Below are 12922 nucleotides of genomic sequence, written 5' to 3'. Positions count from 1 at the left end.
AAAGGCAGTCACTATACCACTGAATAAAATGCTTGGATCAGAATTTACTTCTACATGTTAAGCTCTTGCAGTGCTTAATAATCCCGACCCTAACCCAAATATCCAAACCAAAGAGGAACGTTAGACTACCAACACCTTAGAACTGTGATAAGATGGATGGATCTTTTTTGGAAAGATGTTTTCAAATATTACGATTAGTGGGGGGAATATAAACCCACATCCCTGTGTGACTCCCCTGGTTCTTCTAACTTTGCTTTTCTCTTTTCTTCTCAACAAGGCTGGGTGCTCTCCTAGCTCCCTACCAGAAAGAAAACAGCCAACTTTGACACCAGTTGAGACTTCTACGTGTCTGACTGCCTGCAGGCAAGTGAGGAGAGAGGAGAGGAATGAAGCTGAACATGAGGGAAAAAGGATATGATAAAACCTATCTTCTGCAAGAGCCAACACCAATGGGGGGCCACAGGGAAGCCCCTGGAGAGCTCTGAGTGACCTGGATGCAAGGAAGAGGAGCGTACTGGATGAACCGATAAGAAGATTGGAAAAGAGGTCTTAGCTGAAAATAAGTTTATACTTCTTATCCTAAAACCCGGATCAATCCTACAAAAGTCTATGAATGAAGGTCAGCAGCTGTGATGCACAGGAAATCCACTGAGGCATTTGATTAAGTGTCACAAAAACCTTAGTTACAAACGTCCTGGGTGCAGTTTCTACCCACATTAATCAGGAGCTAGATGAGAGGCTGTGAAGGGGAGGGAGGGAGAAGTGGAAATCTCCCACTTGTACGGGGCTGGGCAGAGGGAGGGAAGAGTGGAGGCACATGCAAGTGGCAGAGCCACCGCAATGAGCATACAGAACACAGAGATCTGCTGGTCACACTGAGTGTCCTAAATTCCTAGGATGGTCTGAAACACAAGTGGACTTAAAATGAGAAAACTACACAGCAGGAGGAAACAATCTGGCTCTAGAGCTGGACATTTAGTTTTACAGGAAAGAGAACTGTTATTTTCTACAATTTCTAGGTATCATTGGAGACAAGTACCAAAAAGTGGTCAAAGATATTCCAGGCTGCCCATGAAGAGGCTGGGAAGTGGTGGTCTGCAATTTCATGTAAACTGAACACGAATTTAGGGATTCCAAGGTGGCATTAATATCTTACCAAAGCAAAGAAGAAACAAACAAATATAACCAGGAAGCACTGAATTAGACAGGGGTGAAGGCCATTTGAGGGTAAACATGGCAAGGATGTGGTAGGAAGAGAAGAAATCTGAAAGCTTTCATAGCACAAGACAAGACACTGGGTGCTCTGAAGCTGAATGTGTTCACCTCTGCCCTCGGGGGCACAGTGGGTGGCTCACCACAGACATTCCTACAAAACCATCCAAGGGGGTGTCAGGGTGAGCTGTGCTGGCACACGACACAGGGGCCGGGCACTGGATAATAGGCTGTGCAAATGTACGGGAAGCAAGAAGTAAAACCACTACTGCTGAAATGCCTCCACATCCTCTACTGACGCAGCTGAACATGTGCCAGCTGATCAAGGAAAAACACGTCAGGGCCCGATCCACTCTTCTCTGAGAAGGCAATGAAGGGTGAACTCAGAGCTGGGAGGCAACAAACCAATAATGGGACATTTGGAGATATTAAGCAAAACTAAGCACATCTCTCATCTGTCTCCTTCCTGTCTCTACCGTAGTAGTTTATGGTTTATTCACTTTGGGTCTGTCATTCTAACACCTCAAAAGCATCCATCTATTAAGAGACAGGAGATATTTAAGGTCTGCTTCATGTAGCACTGAATAAACAGATCATTCTTCCTCCTAAAGAATCTATTGGGTACTTCCTATATTTACAGTGTTAGATAAACTGGCACACTAACAGATACTTCTTCAGCAGAACTTCAAAAGGTACCAAAAATGATAATAAACCACCTACTAGGTCATAGAGTGCTGGACAAACAGAAAAGATTATCTCCTCGAAGAAGAATGTATTAAAAGCCTAGCAACACAGCACCAGCATTATGTGGCTATTCTTTGTATGTATCCATTTTCTGCAAACACCTCTTCCTAAAATAACCACTGTGGGTGACGAGTTTATCAATCCACTTGGTCTCCTCTCCTCCAACTGGACTGAAAGATGGACTTGACCCCACTCTTTGACTTCTGATGATTTCTCCACCTACTGTTTCCTCAGAGAAACTTCCACAGTTTTTCTTCCTCTTTAGTTCCATGAGCTGAGAGGGATGCAGCAATACAAAATGTTCCCATAGTTCTGGGGAAATGACAGAATGCTGAAGTAAGAGTCCAGGCTTTGGAGTCGGAATCCTGGTCTACCACCTACTAGCTGTAAAACACTGAGTAATAATTTTTTAATCCTTCTAAGCCTCACTCTGATCATCTGTAAAATGGGAACAAAATCAGTTACTGTGAGAATTACGTAAGATGAAATATACAAAGCAAGCCACTAGCTTCCTGTCACAGGGCAGGCACTCATCAATGACAGTTTCTTTTACTAGTATTTTGAAGCACTGGGTGTGATATGTGGGTTTGATAAAGTGAAACGGCCAAAAGGACTCAGATGGTTGGTGGCTCCCACCTTGTCCTCTCGCACTGATAGCCTGATTCTCTGAGCGACACTACCATGACCTGGTGCTCCTGGAGGCAGACATCGCATAGCACGGGTAAACCTATGAACGGTGCTCTGCAACAGCGAGAAAGAAGGCACCAACGCTGCCTATCTCAGGGCAGGCCAGGCCACCACAGCCTCTGGTCTATACCTGAAGGTAAATCCCAAAGGGCAGTACTCAGTCAGAGGTCCCTCCTCTCCACAAGACTCTAGTTTCAGAAGTCTCAATAAGGTCCTTGAACAGATATAAATTCTTAATATACTGAACAGAACATTCCACTTCCCTTTTTGTTTCTTCATATAAATTGCACTTTCATTCACTCTGGAAAAAACTAGTATCCTGCAATACCACAAGCAATGGGATATTTGGAGCATAAATCAGATAAGCAGATAATCTTTACACCGTCAGCCCCTCAGAGAATGAGTCTATCTGTGTCTATCCAGGGGTTTAGATCTTGAGAAAAACTGATTGTTGCCCCTTCTCGTCTCCCTCATGAAATCAAGACCACAGTCCAATTCCTGGAGCTCCTGCTCCTCTCACAGAGCTCACAACATCACACAATTAACTAATACTACAGACGTGGACAGCGAGTGGACAGCCTCAAAGACAAGCATGAATGCAGAGAATGCTTTCTTCAAGGAAGCTTACTTTATTTCTTAGTAGCAGAGCAGTGAAGGCCACGGTTCTAGAGCCAGACTGCCTGGGTTCCAATCCCAGTTCTTCCACATGACTTTGCGCAGGTTTCTTAACTCATCTGTGCCTGTTTCCTTATGTGCAAAAAAGGAACGATGAAAGTACCTGCCATTGGGGTGGCTACAAGGATTAAATGAGTCAATCCATGAAAGGGCTCAGGGCAGAGTCTGACATGTGATGGTGTCAACACTGTACTGCACTGTGAGCTCTTAATATGACACTGTGCCTTATTAATGTAAGCTCCAAGCCTGAGAGAGAAAAAAAAAGAGAAGCAACCCAAGTGTGGGAGAAACCAAGACTTTGCCGAAAGGCTAAACCAGGATGAGCTCCTTGCGTTCTGACTACTGCCACTGCTACCCTCTAGCCTCACAATCAGGGCCACCCATGCTCCATTCCATGAGGGTTTGTAGTTGAACTCTTTTCTGTTCTTTGCGTACATTATGCACAGAGAAGCAGAGGTATAGGGAGCTGTGTAAAAATGCTGAAGATAGAGGGAAGGCAAGAGGAGGAGGAAGGTTAGGACTGTGTGCTTCCAAGGAGCACCATCTTGATCAGAGGCGGAGCATGTAAGGGCATTGAGAGCCACCGCCAACCACCTGGTTTTCATCTACTCGCAGCTTCAGTGCCATCCCCCTCATCTCTCAATCTCCAAGAAAAACATGTAGTTATGTGACCGCAGGGATAGGGGAGGGACCGTGCATGGAAGGGGGCTCTGGTCTGAGGACTGTGCTCATTCATTCAACAATTACTCTCTGAGCTCCTGCTGTGCACTAGTCCCTCCTCTCACAGAACTGTTTGGAGATGTAGACCAGTAAACCAAGATGACAGGATGTGACAAGTATAATGAGTAAAGAATTTGTGACCAGCAAGTACAGAAGATGGGCATCTGGCCCTGGGTGAGTTTGAGACAGAGTTGGCAGGACAAGAAGTGCCACGCAGACTGGACCTGGGAGAACAGTGGGTGCTCCAAACTTGTCCGATTATTGAGGATGTATAACAGAGCTTTACCTGCAGAGCAGCTGACTTTCTTATTCTTTAAATCCTTTCATAAGTTCTTGGCCTCGCTAAAGTCATGTCAGGCCAGCTGACATCAGAAATCAAGGATGAACTTCCAGACACACGCACACGCTTTTTTTTTCCAGCTTCTCAATCAGTTTTCTCCCACCTCCTCTCTCTCTCTCTCTCTTTTGTTTTATATCACAGATAGCTGTACAGACACAAAAACTCTCACAGGGTCCCTACTTGGTTTTTGGCCTTTAGAACTGTTTCCAATGAAGAATGAATAATATCCCTATTCAACCACCAAACGAATATGTATCGAATGCCTTTGCTGTGCCAGGCTCTGCTCTAGACATAAATTATCTGTACTTTCTTTTCCATTATAAGCTCACTCCATGTTTAACACTTGTGACTAATGCTTTTGTCCTTAATGAATGAAATGGGGGATACAATTTTATAACAGCTACAACCTAAGTACACAGGAAACACACCAAAAGTCAATTACAAACACAAAGGCCAATAGCTTTGTTCACCCATGAACAAGGTGTTGAGACACTTGACTCATGTGACAGAGACTTTACATGAGTTACATAAAAAGCATGTAGAACAGTGCCCGGTATGAAGCGAGTGCTCAACAAACGTTGGCTGCCCTAGGAAGATGACTGTTTAGAACAAACATCAGGTTTTGCTGTGTTTAGGAGGTCACGGTTAAGTACCAATGTGCTAGCTGCTGCTACTGTTCTGTGCTGTCAAGAATTTCATACAAATGAATTGTGTGAGATCAGTCTTTTGTGTCTGGCTTCTTTCTAGTAGCATGATGCTTTGAGGTTTAGTCACGGACGTCTGCACTGGCTCCTTGTTCTTTATTGCATCTTGCATGCTCTCAGCCCTCTGCTGTTCCATGTAAATTCTACTATCAGCTCAAGCCCCCTAAAGGACCCTGGGGGGACTTTTATTAGAATTGAATGTAGATTAGGGGAAATCACAGAATTGTGATTTCCTGGCCATTATCACAGTGTAGCCATTCATTTGGGCCTCTTTAATATCTTTTGTATAAAATTCTATAATTTTCACCATAAAAGTCTTGCAAATCTTTTGTTTGAATTTTCATTAGGTTCCTTATAAAGTTTTTGTTGCTACTGTACAGAACTTTTTTTAATTATGCTTTTACATTTGTTGCTAGTGTATAGAAATATGATTAATTTCTGTTTGTTCAGATTATATTGAACCATTATGCTAAACCCTCCTTATTTCTAATAATTATCTATAGATTATTTGGGGGTTTCTATGTAGATAATTTTCCTTTCTCATTACTGTCCTTGTCTATTACTGACACAGGCCTCTGTGCTAGCACAAAGCAGGAAGGACGTCTTTTCTCTCTTTCCATTCTCTGAAATTGTTTGTGTTGAATCAGACTGTTAAGTTCTTGAAAGTTGGGTATGACTTAAACATGAAACCTCTGAGAGCCTGGGATGTTTTTTGTGACAAGGCTTTCAGCTACTGTTTCCATTTATTTAATGGCCATAGGATTACTCACAGTTTCCATTTCTTCTTAAATATTTAAATTAGGAATTTGTCCATTTAGTGAAGTTTTCAAATTTATAGCCACAGGGTTCCTCATAGTCCTCTGATTATCTTTTTTCCTCTGGTGTATATCTGTAGTGATGTCCCGTTTTTAATTCCTTATTTACTTCTGTCTTCTCTCTGCTTCACCATTCTCATTGGAGGTTTCTCAATGTTATTGGAACGTCCTAAGAATCTTACTCCTCTTTGTTGATCCTCTAAATTGTATCATTGTCTTTCATTTCATTTTTTAAATTAGTAGAGTATTTTATAGAGCAAATTTAAGTTTACAGAAAAATTGAGTGGAAAGTACAGTATGCTCCCATATACCACCTTCATGTCACACACACACACACACACACACACACACACACACAGAGTTCCCCTATTATTAACATCTTACATTAGTCAGGTACATTTGTTACAACTGATGAGGCAATATTAATACATTGTTAACTAAAGCCCATAATTTACATTAGGGTTCAATCTTAAGTGTTGTACATTCTAAGGGTTTTGACAAATGTATGATGACATGTATCCACCATTAAAGTATTATAGTGAACAGATTCACTGCCCTAAAAACCCTCTGTGCTTAGCCTATTCATCCCTCCTTCCCCTGAGCACCTGGCAACCACTGATCTTTTTACTGTCTCCATGGTTTTGTCTTTTCCAGAATGTCAGATAGGTGGAATCATACAGGATGTAGACTTTTCAGACTGGCTTCTTATACTTTGTAATATGTGTTTAAGGTTTCTCCACATTTTCAAGGTTTAATAGCTCATTTCTTTTTAGCACTGAATAATCTTCCCTTGCTCTGGCCTAGAACAGCACTGTGAAAGAGAATTTTTCGCTGTCGGGGGATGTTTTCCATATCTGCACTGCCCAGCATAGTAGCCACTTGTCTTAAAATGTGGCTAATGAAGCACAAAAACAGAATTTTAAATTTTATTTAATTTTAATTAATTTAAACGTAAGAGGTCCCATGTGGATACTGGCCACCATGTTGGACAGTGCAGCTCTACACAGATGGAGGCCAGCCTTCACTGGAAATATTGAGTGTGCAATCTGACTTAATGCCTTATTCTCTGTTACTCTAATGTAAGTAAGAGAACATGGTATTTCCTGATTTATACTAGAATAGATAAACAAAAGAAAAAACTGAGTTTAGAGAAAACAAAGAGTTAGGAAACCACATTAAAATCAGTATATTCAAATTGACTAGAGAAAGACAAACTTTTTCAATCTAGAAAATAAAACTTTAGTGTCAAGAACTTACTGCAGGGTAAATAAACTCTTTGGAAGCAAACACCACACTTCCTGTATTTTTGTCTCACCTAGAGTGCACAGCAGAGTGCTCAGTACACAAAATTATTTTCACATTTGTCAAATGAATAAATACTAGGACACAAATCCTTATTCCCAGAAACTCAACATTGCTATGAATCAGACTTTAAACTGTCATCAGTATAAAATCAGCCTCAGAGTGGGTTCAGGTGTCGAAGTTTCTAGTTCATATTCTCTCAATTTTTTAAAAAAGAATTCATTTTTACAAATCTCACAGCAATGTTTCTCAAACTCTTTAACCCAAAGAATGCTTTAAACTATTAAAAGTTGCTGAAAACCTTTAAAAGCCTTTGCTTTTGAGATTAATACTTTGATATTTACTGTATTAGAAAGTAAACTGAGGGGGCTGGCCCTGCGGCCTAGTGGTTAAGTTCAGCATGCTCTGCTTTGGAGGCCTAGGTTCGTGTGTTTGGATTCCAGATAAGGACCTACACCACTCGTCAGCCATGCTGTGGTGACAACCCACATACAAAATAGAGGAAGAGTGGCAAAGATGTAAGCTCAGGGCTAATCTTCCTCAGCAAAAAAAAGAAAGAAAGAAAAAAGTAAACTGAAAAACTTTTTCAAACAACAAGACTTCACAATCACAGATTCCACTGGCTGTCAGAATGATAACATCACCATATGTCAGACAGCCTCTGGAAAAATCCCTTGGACATTCACGAAAGAATGAGAATGAAAAAGGCAAATAATGTGTTAGTGTTATTCTGAAAATAGTTCGACCTCACAGACATTCTGGAAAGGGTCTCGGGATCCCCCAGGGGTCCCTGCACTCTATTTGAGTTTGCTGTCCTAGAGGCAGACAGGGCTCCGTGACATTCCTCCTGAGACGAGTGCAGGTGGATCAGGGTGCCTGACAATGGAGAAAGCAGCTGCTCTTGTCCAGGCTTGCACATAAAGTATAAGACGTGGTTTTTAAAACTCTTTCTAAGCTCACTTAAAGACAAAATAATCATTTAAAACATATTAGGAAATCATATGCTACATTTTAGTTTTAATATTCTTCCTTGTCATAGTCGCTCTTGGTTGGAATGGCAACAACACAAATCTCAAAGTTTTCTTTTTTAGGGTTTTTGGTTGGGGGACAAAGAGTGCTAAAAAATAGCTAGGAATGTTTTAGGCTCTAATTTAGACTTCATCAAGTAAAAGTAACAAAATGCCTAATGCAGAGTGTGACATTTTCTAGGTATTCAGTAAATGCCTGTTCATTTATTCATTCACTTTCCAAATCAAATTTAAGTTTCCAAAGAATGTTATTTAAAAAGAAGAGCAGTGCACATTATTATAAAGAATTCTAGTAGGAGTTCATTGCAGTGTAAGGTCATGGGTTTAGAAATGAAATGGAAAAAATATAGCCAGGAGAGACTAAATTTGAGGCTACATGGTTGACTAGATTGATTGTTGATTAGGTCAATTATCTACGAGATAACAGAATTACCTCTTGGCTGATATAATTTTGGTATTGAGTGACCACTTAACTACTACAAGTTAAGTGGTCAAAGAATTTTAGAAAGCTAAGTCTCCTGAGGGCCACAAAACTTTTTCTTCTGAGCGTCTTTGATCTTCCATTCTGGCTCAGGAGAAAATAAACCAGAAAATCCTGAAACGTGTACACTGGCAATAGACTGAAATAAGCTCTTACCAATACTACATTTTAAAAAATGATATATGAGCATATACTCTAAGATAAAGTAACTTACAGTCTATCAGTGAAATGTCTAAATTAAGAAAACTGATGACTAGATTATTTTAATAATAGGAAATAGGAGAGAATAAGGTGGTAAGTGAGACTACCAAATGAGCCCTAATAATGTCCACAGGCCCTCTTTACTTTTCCTTTAGGGTGGCTGCCATGATACATGGGGGTAGTGGGCGCGCTCAGTGTTGGTTATAGAAAATGAGAACCCCAACTGAGAGTTCATGAGCATATGGAAAGATCCTCTAGATATGTCAGTTCCATATGTAAATTAAGCAGTCATTATTTATTCAAAATTGAGAGGAGTGCCAATTTTTAAAAATTAAAATAGTATATATGGAAGAACATTTTCCATGTCTTACAGGACACTTCGAGGAATGTCCACACAATTTTTCATAGTATTCTCTACATAGTAAGTGAATAGCTGAGGCAAATTCCACCATCTTTAACCTATGAAAGGAAATCTAAATTCTCTAAAGGCAGAACCAGAGGCCATCATCTCTGCAGCTATACAACCTAGACATCTAGGAGTCACCCCTAATTCCCTCTCTCACAGCCCCCAACATTAGCTCAGCCGTAAGGTTCTACTGCTATTATCTTCTAAACATATCTCAAATCCCATTGGCACTGACTCATCTCCTAAACATGTATCAACCTCAGGCATTCAGGGTCTTTCCAATCCATCTACTTCTAATCCATACTCCACACTGCTACCAACATAATGTTCAAACCCAAAATCTACTCCTGTCATGGCTTTGCCCAAAATCTTCAAGGGGTATCCTATCATCTTCAGGATAAAGCCCAAATTCCTAAGCACAGTACATGAGATACATTAAAATCTGGACTCTTGTACCTAATTTCTTACTTTTCCCCAAATGTGCTATGCTCTCTTATCTTCCTTCTTCCTTCAAAAACTATTAACTAGGCAATATTTTACATGCTTGGCATACATGAATAAACAAAACAAAGATCTTTTTCTTTTTGGACCTTACATTCTTATGGTAGGTAGACAGATGACTGATAGATGGATAGATGAGTAGGTAGACAGACAACAGAGAGATGACAGATGGATAGAAAGATGATATACATACATAGATAGATGACTGATAGATGGATAGATGAATATGTAGAAAGAGGACAGATGGACAGGAAACTATAGATTGATAGATGGCTAGATGAGTAGATAGGCAGATGAGAGAGAGATGAATAGAAAGATAGATGATTGATAGATGACTGATTGATAGACAAGTAGGTAGGTAGGCAGATGATAAATGGATAAGATAGGTAGATTATTGATACAGGTAGCTAGATGACTGATAGACAGGTAGATGGACAGACAGATGACTGATAGGTAAGTAGGAAGACAGATGATGGATAGAGTGAGGGGCTGATAACTGCAATGGATACAAATGAATGAGGATGGGGAAGGGTAGGGATTGTGTATGAGGTGACACGGTGTTTTAACATCTTGATTGGGTGGTCAGAGAATGCCTCACAAAAACAGTAACACTTGAGCAAAGACCTGATGTACATAAGGAAACAGGCAATGTGTATGTATTGAGGGAAGAACATTCTAGGCAAAAGGAACAGTATAAAGGCCCCACAGCGGTTAGGTGCCTTGTGTACTCGAGAAACACCTAGGAAGCCAATGTGGCTGCAGACGAGGAATGAGGTGAAAGACGAGGTCATGGAGTAATGGGAAGCCAGATCATGCACACAGTAGGTCATTAGTGGGATTTGAGAGCAACGGGAGCTACTGGAATACTTGAGGAGTGTCACCAGCTAACACGTGTTTAGAAGCTCAGTGTGCTATTGTGTTGAAAGCAGCGTCCTCAGAGGCCACTCCATCCAGTAACTTTCACCCTGTACATGTTATAACCTTGGGTTCACGGGTCTGGCTCCTCCTTTAGACTGTGAGCTCCTTGCGGGGTGGCTGTGTTTTACTTTCTCTATAGCTCTGGAGCACCGAGCAGACTGGGAAAAATGATTCATCAAACTCCTTAGGTGCTGCATGCTCAGATGGAGCTCCAGGACTGCGCTGGACACTGGAGGGCCTTAACTGGTCTCTGAGCTTAGGCCTGGAGCCCAAAATTCAGCCACAGTGAAGCCCTGATTCTCAACAACTGGGCAGAAAGGGCAACCAAGTGAGAGAAAACCAGAAAGAAGTAGAGCAAGTGAGAGGAGAGTGCCAGGAGAGATGCCCCCAGGATGAAAAGCACTCTCTGCAGCCTCACTCAAAGGGGGGAGAGTTCTGAGAGCTCATCTCAGGGGTGGGAGTTCTAATTGGAAAGGACTAACACTAACTGGAGCATTTGCTCACAGCTCTCCCTCACCTCACAATAATGCTAATGAGAAATTAACAGTGAGTCTAAAGTCGGTTTTAGGTGGGCTGTACCAAGATGGGTCTAGTTTCCTCTTCAAAGGGCTGTGCTGGCAGTGTCTCCATTGACTAGGGGAAATCAATCCCCTGAAGGCATCCTTCATTCTTCTCCTTGGCCACCACCCACCTTCCACTGTGTGCTTTTCTCCCACATCTTCTTTTCGGCCCTTGAAGACAGAAGGTAATGTGCACAGGTGAAGGGAGATGTATCTGAGGCCAAGAGACCAATCACCACTTCCTACTGTGTTAACCTCTCTCAGACTTTACTTGAAAAATAGTGAGACAACCACCACCTGTCCCCTAAAATAACCAGGAGGATCTGGAAAAGACAATACACCTTATCAAGGGTCATGTAAACATAAGAGCTTATCATCCCCTACACCTCAGCATTAGGAAAGATATATAATGTAGGAAATAGACTGTGCTATGATTTAATTTCCATCTAAATTTTTAAAAAGTAGTTAATATAGAAAGCTGGAGCTTAGAAATGGACACAAGATATAATCTATGTGGAAAGAAGTTGGGTTACAGGGCCAGATGAAGCCAGATTTGCATCCTATTTGATGAGTTCTCACTATGTTATCATTAACAATCACACACTACCTTGAACTTCAATTCCTCATCTATAAAATGGAAATAAGAACACTTGACTAGTTTCTGAGAGAACTGAAGATACAGATGACAGTCAACATGCATCTAGACGTATGTCTGTGTATGTGTCTACTGTATGTGTGTGTCTACGTGTGTGCACATATAAAATACTAGCATAGTAGTATCAAGACAAGGGAGTTAATGGAAGCATCTCATAATAAGTTGACAGCACATATGTGCGTGCCTCTACCCTCCTAAATTATTTGAAAGGGGCCTTTGAGATGCCTGAATGAGTAAGATGGGCTGTTGATATGTGCTAGGTGTTAAAATACATTTGAAACACAGAAGGTGGACTTGGGAACAAACTCCTGTCCTCAGTCCATCCCCACATATTTTCCCAGGCATCCAGGCCTCCTGTGAGCGGCCGATACTACAGGAGGAGCAGCAATGAGGCTGTCGTTGGCCAAAATTTTCCTAGTTTCTCAAGTCCATTCTTCTTGCTTGTGCAGATAAGGCCTCCTGATGCTATAAAATCTCTGTCTTACCCTTTTCTTCTCTTCTAGAAAGGAGAGTGGGGCCAGGAAGTCAGACAGCTCATTAGAGAATATAGTGGTAGTTTATCTCATAAAGTCTCATTAATGGAAAGAATCACAAGACATGGTACTAGAGGTTCACAGGGTTGACCTGCCCAGCCCTGGTGTGACTAGCTGAGCTACTTTATCTCTCGTAGCCTCAGCTTTCTCTTCTGCAACATGGAACAGTTCTTCACCTGCTTGTCTTGAAAACTAAAGGAGATAACCTCTGTGAAAGTACTCTGCAAAATATAAATTGATATACAAATGTTATAATTCAGATCATCAGCAGCAGCAATCCACATGTGCTCTGGTGTCCCAGCGACAACACTTATTGACAATTTTCTTTTAAAAATGGTAGTTAGGGTAGTAGAAAAACGCAACTTTAACCTAGATGTTGAGAAAAATCTCTCAAAAAGTAATTAAAATATTAACCATAGTACAAGTTTTCTGATGTTAAA

General features: G+C 41.1%; 1 protein-coding gene across 12 annotated transcripts in view; it reads right to left on the bottom strand.

Moving 5' to 3' along the window:
- DIP2C (disco interacting protein 2 homolog C) overlaps window positions 1–12922 on the bottom strand; it is a 470819-nt gene that overhangs the window by 196862 nt on the left and 261035 nt on the right. The gene's annotated exons all lie outside the window — the stretch shown is intronic.

This window comes from Equus asinus, chromosome 29 (assembly GCF_041296235.1).
Source record: "Equus asinus isolate D_3611 breed Donkey chromosome 29, EquAss-T2T_v2, whole genome shotgun sequence".
NCBI lineage: Eukaryota > Metazoa > Chordata > Mammalia > Perissodactyla > Equidae > Equus > Equus asinus.
The sequence above is the reverse complement of the archived record's forward strand: the minus strand, read 5'-3'. Positions and strand labels throughout refer to the sequence as shown.